Genomic DNA, 12,476 nt, shown 5'->3' on the forward strand with positions numbered 1-12,476 from the left:
TAATAATAATAAGGTCAATGTTGTTAACTTTACCAAAAATTGCCCTAATAATAACTATTTCTCTGGCTATGTGTGTATTATACTACGTGAATGGAATTTCAGTGCATGGTGCATGATATGGTTTGGCTGTGTCCTTGAATTGTAGGTTTCATAATTCCCGCAGGTCATGGGAGGGACCTGGTAAGAGATAATTGAATAATGGGGGCGGATCTTTCCCATGCTGTTCTCATGATAGTGAATAAGTCTCACGAGATCCAATGATTTTATAAAGGGGAGTTCCCCTGTAAGACGTGACTTTGCTCCTCATTTGCCTTCCACCATGATTGTGAGGCCTCCCAGCCTTGTGGAACTATGAGTCCATTAAACCTCCTTTTCTTTATAAATTACCCAGTCTCCAGTAGGCCTTTATTAGCAGCATGAAAATGATCTAATACAATGCACATAATATCTACTAATCTCAGGAGTACTATTTGATTGGAAGTTATTATAAGTGGTTCTTGGACTTTAGTCTATATTTACATAATTCCTGAAAATAAAATGCTGGATTGCAAAGAGAAAATGTCACCTATCAGTGGTATGGTCTGACCAGCATGATACTCAAATAAAACACTCAATTAGACTTTCTCATTATAAAGCCAATATTACTCATCCACAATTGGGGGAAAAATTACTCTTAGATGTTTTCCTCACAGTGACACTTTTTATTTTTTCTAATCAATACTCAGACTTATACATGGCTCCTTTGAGTCAAAGATTGTTTGACTCAAAGGGCTCACCGTATATTGGAAAGATAAGCACATGCACTCTGATATATCTGATGAATGGACAATCAGTTTATCATGCACTGATGCCCTACTAAAGTTAAGTTTGACATACAGCACAGACTATGAGGCAGGCTTCACCCTAGACGCATTTACAATCTATGAGAAAGGTGACATTTTAAACAGAATATTTTCGTGGTATTATTTATGCTTCAACGTAGGAATCCACAACTATTTTCTGGATTTCCATCAGGGATCTAGACTGTAGCTTGCAGGACCAGGTATGAGAAGGTTGTATGTGCAGAACTCCTGGACATTCTGCTGAGGTGACTCTCACTGGTGGTATGGAAGCTAGCCAAGGGAAAGAGTGGAGAAAACATCTTCCAGGCAACATTAAAAGCATTCAGTGAAGGCATGTAATAAAAGATACATTGTGTGTTGGAGAATTGTTAGCAGTCAGTATTACCGGAGTTTAATTATGAATCAAAGGAGATTGGCTGGCTATTGGCAGGAGGTGAGTCTGAACAGATAGGTAGGTGGCAGCTCATTCAGGGTCAAATCTACTCTTAATGGGCTGGGGCATTATCCTGCAAGACAGAGGTTCTCATCCCTACCAGACATTTCCTTCTACTTAAATGTTTAATAACTCTCTTTTTACTGTCTTGAAATCTGCAGATCATATAACCTATCTATCTGTAACTTAAATTTAGGCATTTATATAATCTTTTTACTATAATATGAAGAAATATAACAGAAAAATTATAATAAAATAATGTCTAAGGAGGTAAATGTTTGAATATAACCTCATTAAGGAATATGATAAAATGATAAGAAGTTTAAATTAAACATAGAACAATAAGTGTGACAGCTTCAAATGCAGACTGACATAGGTGTGCCACACTGATGACTCAGATGCATGGGAATGTCACAGTGATGCAATTTTCTAAGATGATCAATAACATTCGCCACCTTTAGAATAAAGCACAGTGCAAGGTGGATGCATTCCTGGAAAAATCAGTGTACATTAAAACTGTATGAGTGCTTTGGGTTGACGGGCAAAGTGTGTGGGGCCGTCCCACACATCCCAGAACATCTGCATCCTTGGCCTCACTGCTCACAGCCATAGCCTTCTGCCCATCACTGTGACAGCCCCAGACCCACACATCCATTTCCACACATGCAGGTACTGCCTCTGTAAGAAATGTTGCTTTGGACAATGAGAATTAAGAGTGTTAGTCAAGAGACTACCATGATCAATTTGCATGTAGTCAGATACTTCCGGAGTGTTTGTGACTTGAGTTTGAGGAGCACAAGATGGGAGGCAAGAAGATCTGTTATTGGGCTACTGCAATCATCCATGAGATATGCAAAGATGGAATGAGGACAGCTGTAGCAGGAAGGGAAAAGAGTGAAAGGCACTGGAGAATGTTGGTGAGCTGAAGTATTAAGGTGTAGTGATTGAGTTGGTGCAGGGGGAAGAAGGAGAGTTCTTTGGCATGAGTCCCAGATTTCTGCCCTGGGAGGTGTATGGGCCCCTGGTGCAGGAAACTGAGAAACAAAACACTGGAAGAATAAATACAGAGGAAAGATGATGAGTCTGGTTTCGACTGACTTCTAGTGTAGGTGCCCATAAGTGTCTATAATTACATGTGTATGTATATATATGTTTATTTTACATATGTATTATATGTCATGTATGTACACATGAACACATATGTATTATATGTGTATGTGTATATATTTATATATGCAAGTACATATTACATATAATACATGTGTACACATATATGTGTATATTTACATATGCATGTGTACATTATGTATGTGTGTATGTATATATGTCTAAAATTTAGTGGAAAGATCAAGGTTGGAGAGAAAGGTTTAGCTAGCATAGGGTTGATAGCTAAAACTATGAAAGTATTTCCAGAAAAGAGTGTGCAACACTAGATGAGAAGAAGAACAAGAGTGTGAAACTTTCAGGAAAAAGTGCTTAAGAAGAAGGAAAAGCAGGAGGAGCCCACAATGAAGAACAAAGAAGAAGAGAAGAATTAACAAAGGAAGATGGGTTCATGGATGAAGACACAATCAGTAGTCTCGAATGCAGAAGGAAGCTTAGTATGTGTATACTGCCATAACACACAACAATGTATACCCACCCTTCCCACATGGAAGTTAGGGGCAGCTTTACAAACAAAATATCTTTTAAATACAACTGATTGGGCAGATGCAGAGGCTCATGCCACCCAGCACTTTGGGAGGACGAGGCACGAGGATCCCTTGAGTCCCGCAGTTTGAGACCAGCCTGGGCAACATGGCGAAACCCTACTTCTACAAAAAATATGAAAACTAGCCAGGTGTGGAGGTGCACACTTGCAGTCTCAGCTACTTTAGAGGCTGAGGTGGGAAGATTGTTTGAGTGTGGGGAGTTCGAGGCTGCAGTGAGCGATGATCGTGCCACTGCACTCCAGCCTAGGTAACAGAGTGAGACCCAGTCTAAAACAAACAAACAAACAAACAAAAAACCCTGATCTTTTCAGTAGCATGTAAGGAAGCATTCTGAAGACAGTCTAATAAAGAAATCATGGTGTCCATATATCAGTTTTTCTGTATTCCTGAGTATTCTTGCACATGCATAAACATGTCGTAAGATATGGGTATTTATATGAATGATTGTATGTATAAATGTTTTTATATAAAAAGGCATGTTTACAATCTTCATTCTAACCTTCACATTTCCTAAGGTACGGTTGTGTTGTAGTGCTTAACATTTAGGGTTTTGAAAGTTGAAGGGATTTGTATCTGTCTCTCACCTTTTTATCAGCTTTAATCTTTACAGGACCGCCATTTTGTTTTTAACTCTTGCTCTCTCCAGGAATAAAATCTTACTGTGCTAAACATGAGTTATCCCAATCATTTGAATAACCAGACAAAGGAGTGAGGGCTCATATTTCTTTCATATTTACACCTTTTGAAAAAACGATTTTTCATAAAATGTGCAGTTTGATACTTATGCAAACATGTGCTTAGTTTTAAGGACTCGGTGTCAGTTTAGAGAAATCTTCGCTAAGCTTTCCTGCAGTTGTAACCCTGGTAATGACAACTGTCACTATCCTCATTATAGAGAAGGTGATCTGGATGCATGAGGACACTAAACCGTTTACATGTTGCCTAGGACATTCAGTGCCTTGCCAGACCCCTTGATTGAGCTCCTGAGGTGTTGGATTGATCCTTGCATGAGTTGGATTCTGAGAGTGTTTTAGGTAGAAAGGAAAAGATATTAAGATATCCACCTCCAGATCACACAAAGGGCTAAATTGCTACAAGGTAGGTTTTCCTGCTATGGAGAAATGTCGCATTAACAGAAATCTGTTTGGAAATTCAGTGACAACTGTATTAGCAGGAAGACTCCCAGGTCTTTAGGTCAGTTCATTGCGATGAGAATCAAGCTAGCCTGAAGCCTGTGTCTTTTTTCCTTTAGTGAAAGAGATTCACCTTGTCACATTCAATAATTTGAAAAACACTGACGACAATGACATTCCTAGTTCCTTAGACACCCAGAGTGAATCATTTCCTGATACTTACTTCCTCCATATAGCAATTTAGGCTACTAAATCATGCTGTTGATGAAAGATTTTGTTTTCTTTCTTCATTCTTTAGTTTTAAGATGAGAAAAGAAGAATTATAAAACAACACTCACTTTCAATTTTAAAGTTAATATTCAAATCCAGTCACATGTTTGCATGTTTTATGTTTGTACTAGAATTTGTACTTATCAAACAAAAATATCACATCTCACAATTAGTACTCTATTTCACTGTATTAAAATTTAAACACAAAAATTTTCAAGTGGTCATACAGAATGACAAAAATGAAGCAACACAAATGCAGTTTCTTAGTCTTTCCCATAACTACACTATATTCTTAAATACACTGTTTAAATGCAGCACTAGATGGTGAGGCAGCAGAAAGCCCATAAAGTGCATCCACAGGAAGCTCATACCATTCTGAGCTGCTAAGAACTTAATCTCCTTTGGGAGGCCAAGGCAGGCGGATCACTTGACGTCAGGAGTTTGAGACTAGCCTGGCCAACATGGTGAAACATGTTTTCTCTACTAAAAACAAAAATTAGCCAGGTGTGGTGGTACGTGCCTGTAATCCCAGCTACTTGGGAGGCTGAGGCATGAGAATTGGTTGAGCCTGGGAGGCATAGGTTGCAGTGAGTCAAGATCACACCACTGCATTCCAGCCTCGGTGACAGAATGAGACTGTCTCAAAAAAAATTAATAATAATAATATAAATAAATAAATAAATGAGAACTTACTCTCATTCTTCCAGTGTCAGAAAATGATCATTTAACTGGAAAGTCCCTAAATTTAACTTCCAGGTAGACCATCATGTTTACTAAAGAAGAATAATAAAAATATGTTAATTTGTAGCTTATACATGAGTTTTTAAAATTCAGTAGTAATCACATTGAAAACTTAGATCATTTTTTTTCTCCTAAGGGAGATATAACTTATCACTGACCTTATTTAGAATTGCCATTTCATGATTTTAATAAAAAGCAGGCAGTCTGCTAATTGTTGGCTTTAAATTCTCTACAATCAGGGAATCTCCCTCCTTCTCCCCTCCAAAGCCTGCACTTGGATCAGATCTTGCCCGCTACCCCCCCGTTGGAGCGCAACTTATAATGAAATAGGTCTATCAGGTACCTTAATATCTGCTGCAATTACATCCAGAAGTCCAAGATTTAAAAAAAATCTATATGAAGCAATTTGTAGTAGAGAACTACTATACAATTGTTACACATGTTCCCCCCCAATATTCACAGGTTGAATCCCTTATTCCAAAATGTGATGGTATTTGGAGATGGAATCTTTGGGAAGTGACTAGAGTCAGATGACGTCATGAGGGGCTGATGGGCAGGGACAGGAGAGAGCTTTCTCTCTCTCTCTCTCTCTCTCCCTCCCTCTTCAGGTGTGCAAAAACAAGAGGTCTAGAGAGCACACAGTGAAATGGCAGCCTCCTTTGAGCCAAGAAAAGAGGTCTCAGGATGAAAATACCTTCCTGGCACCCTGGTCTTGGACTTCCTAGACTCCAGAATTGTGAGAAAGAAATTGCTGCTGTTTAAGCCGCCCTGTCTACGGTATTTTGTTATGGCAGCCTGAGCAGACTAATACAATGATAGTCCCCTTACAATATTTTAATTTCCAAATGTTTAGTTTGAAGGAATTTTCTATAACTCGTTTACAAGTCCTTAATTAATAGACCTTTTTTTTTTTCTCTCAACAGAAGCTGCAACTCAAACCTTAACTATAATGGTGTGAATGGTCTAGTATAATGTAATCCATGACTTCTAACAACAGGGTGTTTAAAATAAGATTTAATGTGGCCTGAAAAACTAGATTTAACCTCGTATTACAGGCAGTATTAAAAGGGTCTAAAGTAATGAAGCTTATAAAGGCGTATGGAGAATAATAAGACACAATAAGGGAATTTGAAACTCGAGCCAGCCATGAGGAAATGATGCAGCTCCATCTTCCTCACTGGTGCTCCGTGTGCTAATGTCTAGCGTTTGCCAGAGGCCTTAATTATGGCAAAATGCAGTTAAAGATACTCCCACACCACCTCATCCAACGGGAATGTGGGCATTTGGATAAGCGAGGTTAAAATGTCAGCAATTATTGTATTCAACAGTCACCAATGGCGGCGCCTGCGCCTTTGATTCCGGACGTTCCCGTGGGAGGGAGCGGCTGGATCACACTTTGGTGTGCGGCCGGCTGTACTCACATCCTCGTCCTCGGCATTACAGCGTTTCTTCACAAATGACTCTTGACCGACAAGCAAACACCACCAGGCATCTGGATGAGCGGCGTGTCCTGCTGCTGATGATTTTGAAATAGCAGCTATGTTTTGAAACAGGCATGTCTCCGTTGGCAGATAAGAAAGACGAAGTGAAGTGAGGCACCAACACACACCGTCAAGCTCTTGCCTATTAAACAAACGGTGTTAGATAGACACTAACTAACCTGTTGACCTTGCTGAAATGTTTGTCTAGTCTCAAGCTGTTTACTTTTCCTGCATGTTTGCTCTTCTTTAATTTTTCAAGTGTTTAAGTCTATGGCGAGCATTCTAAGCATGCACGTATTTCTCTGCTATGTTTGTCAACACATTCTTCACCAGTCTTAGAGTTTTAGGTTAAATTTTCTGGTTTTGGAGGAAAATAAACAAGCAGACAGACAGACAAGAAAAAAAAAGCACACAAGTAAATAAATAAAAACCGACGAGGACTTTGGTGAGGAAGGTTCTCTTCAAATTCGGAGTGGTTCCCTGGACCATGATACAGAGCTGGGCAGTCAGGTGAGACATGACCCCAGGTTCCTTGCCCCCTACAAAACCAAACAGTTGCAGACGCAGTCATAGAAATTAGAGATCTTCTCTCACTCTGAAGGCGATACTTGACCTTAAGAATTTCTTAGAATTTGTGTGTCTTACGCTGTAGGAAATTTCTCCCTGCTGTCCTAGCTGGTTCCTCTTTGCTTCAAGTGTTCCTCCTGCTGTAATTAAATTGAAGCTAACAAGTTTGAGGCCATGATGTATAGCAGCTGTGCAGCCAGAAACATAAAGAGACATGAAAGGCAGGCAGAACGGTTATATTAAATGAATCTCAAAGTTAGAGAAAAAATATGGACTATATTTCTGTTTTACCAGAAGTAGAACTGATCAGGCACTATGAAAATCAAGTTTGACATTTCTACATATTAGGATATTGCAGAGGAATTACTAGACAGTATTAGTGTGCAGCCATTTTACACAATCATCCTCAGCTTCCCACATGTGCAACCCAGCATCAGTGGAGCTAAGCATGAGATAAAATGGTGTTACCAAGGCTGGCAGTTCCTTACTATATCTGGTTAAATTTTTTGTTATTACTAGGCTTTGCATTTATATTGTACTGAGGGCATATTATATGCGATATCTTGTGCAGACAAAATAAGCCTTGTTTTATTAATGAAAGTTTGGGCTCAGAGATGTGGAAGGATTTAGTCAAGTGTTCACAGGACACAGATAGAGAATATTATCTCTATGTGGTTAAGGGCAGGAGCTCTGGAGTCAGGTTCTGTCTTAACCCCAGGATTTCCTGCACACAAGACCATGGGCAAATTGTGCAACATTCTGTGCCTCAGTCCTCATTTGTCAAATAAAAGCCATTGAGAAGAGTAAATGAGGTAATATATACACAGAATTGATCACAGTGCCTCAGACTTGGCAGTCTTTTGGTTGGTTGTAACTAATATCATGATCACCCCCAAGATAAAATGGGAGACTTTAAGAACTAAGAATTTGGTGATATGGTTTGGCCGTGTCCCCACCCAAATCTCATAGTGAACTGTAGTTCCCATAATCCCAATGTGTCATGGGACCCAGTGGGAAGTAATTGAATCATGGGGGTGGTTACCTCCATGCTGTTCTCATGATAGTAAGTTCTCATGAGATCTGATGGTTTCACAAGGGGCTCCCCCAGTACCCTTTGCTTCTAACTACCACCATCACCATGTGAAGAAGGACATGTTTGCTTCCCCTTCTGCCATGATTGTAAGTTTCCTGAGGCCTCCTTAGCCATGCTGAACTGAGTCAATCCAACCTCTTTTCTTTATAAATTACCCAGTCTTGGGTATGTGTTTATTAGCAACATGGGAACGAAGTAATACATTGGGAAACCTCTACTTTGGGACAGTTAATTTAATGTGAATGGCTCTATCATTGGATGTGGAGCCATTTTGAGTTTGACTTAATAGAAAAATAATTTCAGCTTTAAGGAAGTACCAAGCAGTATGAGAAACACATTCTGCCACACCTGATTTTTGTTTCCGATTCCCCTGGGTCTAGATCACCTTAGGGTTAGTTAGGATTAGAGATGGAGGGTGAGAAATAACAGCTGTGCATATTGTTTGGTATTTGAAAAATGATTTTATATTTTGATATGATCTTTTCTTAATGGCTGCATCATCATGGCAATGTCAAGGTGTTCTTGTTTCATGTCATGAAATAAGTTTCCAAGTCATACCAAAGGGAAATATCTCATATTGGCTTGAGTTATCTCAGCTCCTACCTGCACTAGTGATGGTGAACTACCCAAAGGGGCCATATGCATTCAGCAGGAAGGATTTGGTCCACGTCCTCCAAAGTGCTATTCCTATTATCTGCAATTAGAAAAGAATCTACAATATAAAAAATCAGTCACAAAAGTAATGAATATCCTTGTTGGCAAATAATATTTCCTTAAAACATGCATATTTCTCTATGTCTAAATTCTTACTTTTTTTCTCTAGAACTCCCTTCTCCCCTAATTTGTCTGTTGAAATCCTCCCTTCTTTCTTCTAGACATATCCCAAATTCTACTGATACACGAATCAAGAGAAGCTTCTCAAATTATGAATCTCAGAGTAAATATATACCATCCTATCCCAATCCATCTTGCTCTAAATACTGGTATGTCTACTTGGAAGAAAAAGATTTTATGGTCAAATTAGTTTTGGAAACATTGCATTGAACTTTGTTATTTTTCCTCCAGGCTTGGAACCCTCCTCCCTTTTTCTTTTCATTAAATAGAACTTAACTTGGTTTTGTATACCCAGGACAGTTTTGGTTTTCCTTTCTTTTTACTTTAGGGCACAAGAAGAATCAACAGTTTGTGGGAGACAGATTGTGTTTTCAGTGAGGTGACTGCAGGGTGGGCTGGATGGAACTTCAGCTTCAGTTTGGGTATTTAAGAGGCCCTTGCATCATCCAGAGAAGAGCTAACAAGAACGTGTGATAGAGCAGTGCCAGAAGATGAGATACAGGGAACAATTAGAGTGCAATATTGGAGAGCTGGGATATCCTTGGATTGATGACTGAGTGGATCAATCCAACTGAGTTTAAAGGTTCAAGAGTAGTTGTGTGGGAGGAAGTTGGGTGCCATTTCTTGAATAAGGGAACACTAGAGGTTGACTTAGGAGGAGCCAGAGTAATATCAGTTTTGGCATGCTGAATTTTAAGTGTAAAATAAATACATAAATTAAGATATTTAGGGGGAAACTGGAAATACAGGGCAGAATTTAGAAGAGACCTCTAATTTGGGAAAACAGGGTTGGACGTTTGTTCATAAAAATAATAATTAAGGCCGGGCACAGTGGCTCACGCCTGTAATCCCAGCACTTTGGGGGGCTGAGGGGGGTGGAGCACCTGATGTCAGGAGTTCAAGACCAGCCTGGCCAACTTGGTGAAACCCCGTCTCTACTAAAAATACAAAAATTAGCCAGGTGCGGTGGTGTGTGCCTGTAATCCCAGCTACTTGGGAAGCTGAGGCAGGAGAATTGCTTGAACCCGGGAGGCAGAGTCTGCAGTGAGCCGAGATTCCCGCCACTACACTCCAGCATGGGCAACAGAGCGAGACTCCATCTCAATAGATAATTAAATAAATAAATAAAATAAATAAGCAAATAATAATTTTAAAAGATTACTGGTTCTGACCTTTGTGCTTTGATTAAAGGAAAGTGCACAATTCCCCTTTAACATCTTTTTACTTGTTTGTGGTTATCTATGTAAGTTTGTCTTTTGAAATTTGCATCATTTTAAGAACTTTTTAGTTTAATTACACTTCTACTGTAGAAGTTCTTCCTTTTATAAAAATAGTCATTTTCATCCCTGTTTTTTTTTTTTCCCACCCAGCTTTTTTTGAGGCTGTCAAAAGCACAAGCTGCCATGGTAATGACAGGAAGATATGGGTGAAATGCCAGCCCTCATTAGAGACTTGATTGCTCTGTAATAGCAAGGCCTGTATTTGATTTGGACGGTTCTGGGTTGTCAGGTAAAATGAATTAAATATGTCTGCACTTTCATTTCAAAATGTGAAAAATGTGAATGTGCATTATTTATATTGTATTTCATGGCTATAATTAATTATGTGTCTGTGGACATGATGTCCCCAAAGACAGTTGATTTTATGTTCAATCTGTATGTGCATTTGTAAAACTAATTTGTTCTCATTAAAATTTTTAAGAATTTATTTGAGTTAAACTCGGGAGGACTTTCTGGGTATAAAACTCACAAAATACAAAGCAAAAGTCTAATTTACTTTTTTTTTTTTTGCTAGTAAACTATTCAATGCCTGAAGCATTGTACTAGATATTATTGTAGTGAATATGGTGGGCTATAAAAATAAAGAGAAGACATACTTCCTTTTCAGATAGTGCTTTTAAACCTGTTTGGAAGACTTTGGTATAAAACAAATGAACATAATGCAATCTGAGCTTCTATTACTTAGTAAAATAACATTGTGTTTTGTCAAAGAAATATGAAGCCTGTATGATGAGTTGAACAGTTTTTCTTGTGAATATCCTATAGAAATGTGGAAGATATTTTGCTTTCTAAAACACTGTTTGGAATTTCTTCCAGTTTTAATTTTTAATGTTTGCTAAATGTATCAACCATTAATATTAAAATTTTCAAATATATTCTCTCAAGTAGCATAAAGCATTTTTTCATATCAATGACAGCAGTAATTGATTTACTTTCAAGCAGACCCACAAATGAACTTCAATACTGAAAATAATTTGTTTATCTCAAGTTCACTATAATTAATTCTCTTCATTGTAGTTGCATATAATTGCAGTTAAAACAATATTTACCAAAAAATTATTTTTCCTCATTTTAATTTTTTCTATGGTAATAAATCCCTAGGTGTTCCTAGTCATGCTATAATTAATTAGTAGTTCAATGTGAATGTTGGGTAGTTCACAGATATATTAGAGCTAATTTCAATATTAAAAAATAATATTAGCGTTAATGTTAATCAATGAATTTACAGAGAATATTTATGTCTGAAATAAAGAGATCGGCTTCCATAGGCTCTGCATATTCCACTTCTTTGTTAATATTCTTTTGTTAATTTTCAACATGATAATAATGGTAAGGGCCAGCTGACTCCTTGTTTTATTTTATCCAGTTTCAGAGATGACTACCCTCAACAAGATGAAGCAATTATTTCTCTCTTTATTTCTTGTTTTCGGAGACCATTAAGCTTATTTTGTCCTCATTGGAAAACAAAGCAATTTCTATTCAAGATATTTCTGATTCTCAACAACTCATTTTCATTAGAAAATAAAGTTAGAATGTCCATGGAGTGCTGGTGTATAGAGAGGAGAAGTAGATCAATGGTGGAACACTTGGGAGCACCCCTGGCAAAGGAACAAGAACTTTTACGTAACCTGCAAAGGAGACCAAAGAAGTAGATGCTGGGTAGGAGGAGACCAGAAACCAAGAAAAAACATTTCAGACAAACATCTCTATCAAATGAAGGAAAGGGCCGTTGAAAAGTAGAAACGTGCATTGAATTTCATAAGACATCAGTGCTAACTCTTGTCAGAGTTATCACAGTGGTGTGATAATGTGATAAAGGTGAACGATCACAATGAAGTCAAAAACAGGGATGGAGACATCAAGGATAGTCTAATCTTTCATGAGAATTGAATTGCATTTATTGGCATGGAGTAGGTAGTAGAGAAGTGGAAATTATTAGACTTATTATTGTCAGTAGCATGTGGTTCTAGGTACAGCCAGAATTAGATGCCTTACTCTGGGTTTTCTTTTATGTCACTTAGAGGCACACCATGATATTAAGAATAATTTTAAAAATCTGTTCTTGCCACCAAGTTTAAGAAAAAGAAAAA

This window comes from Hylobates moloch, unplaced genomic scaffold (genome assembly GCF_009828535.3).
Source record: "Hylobates moloch isolate HMO894 unplaced genomic scaffold, HMol_V3 SCAFFOLD_5, whole genome shotgun sequence".
In the NCBI taxonomy this organism is placed as follows: Eukaryota; Metazoa; Chordata; class Mammalia; order Primates; family Hylobatidae; genus Hylobates; species Hylobates moloch.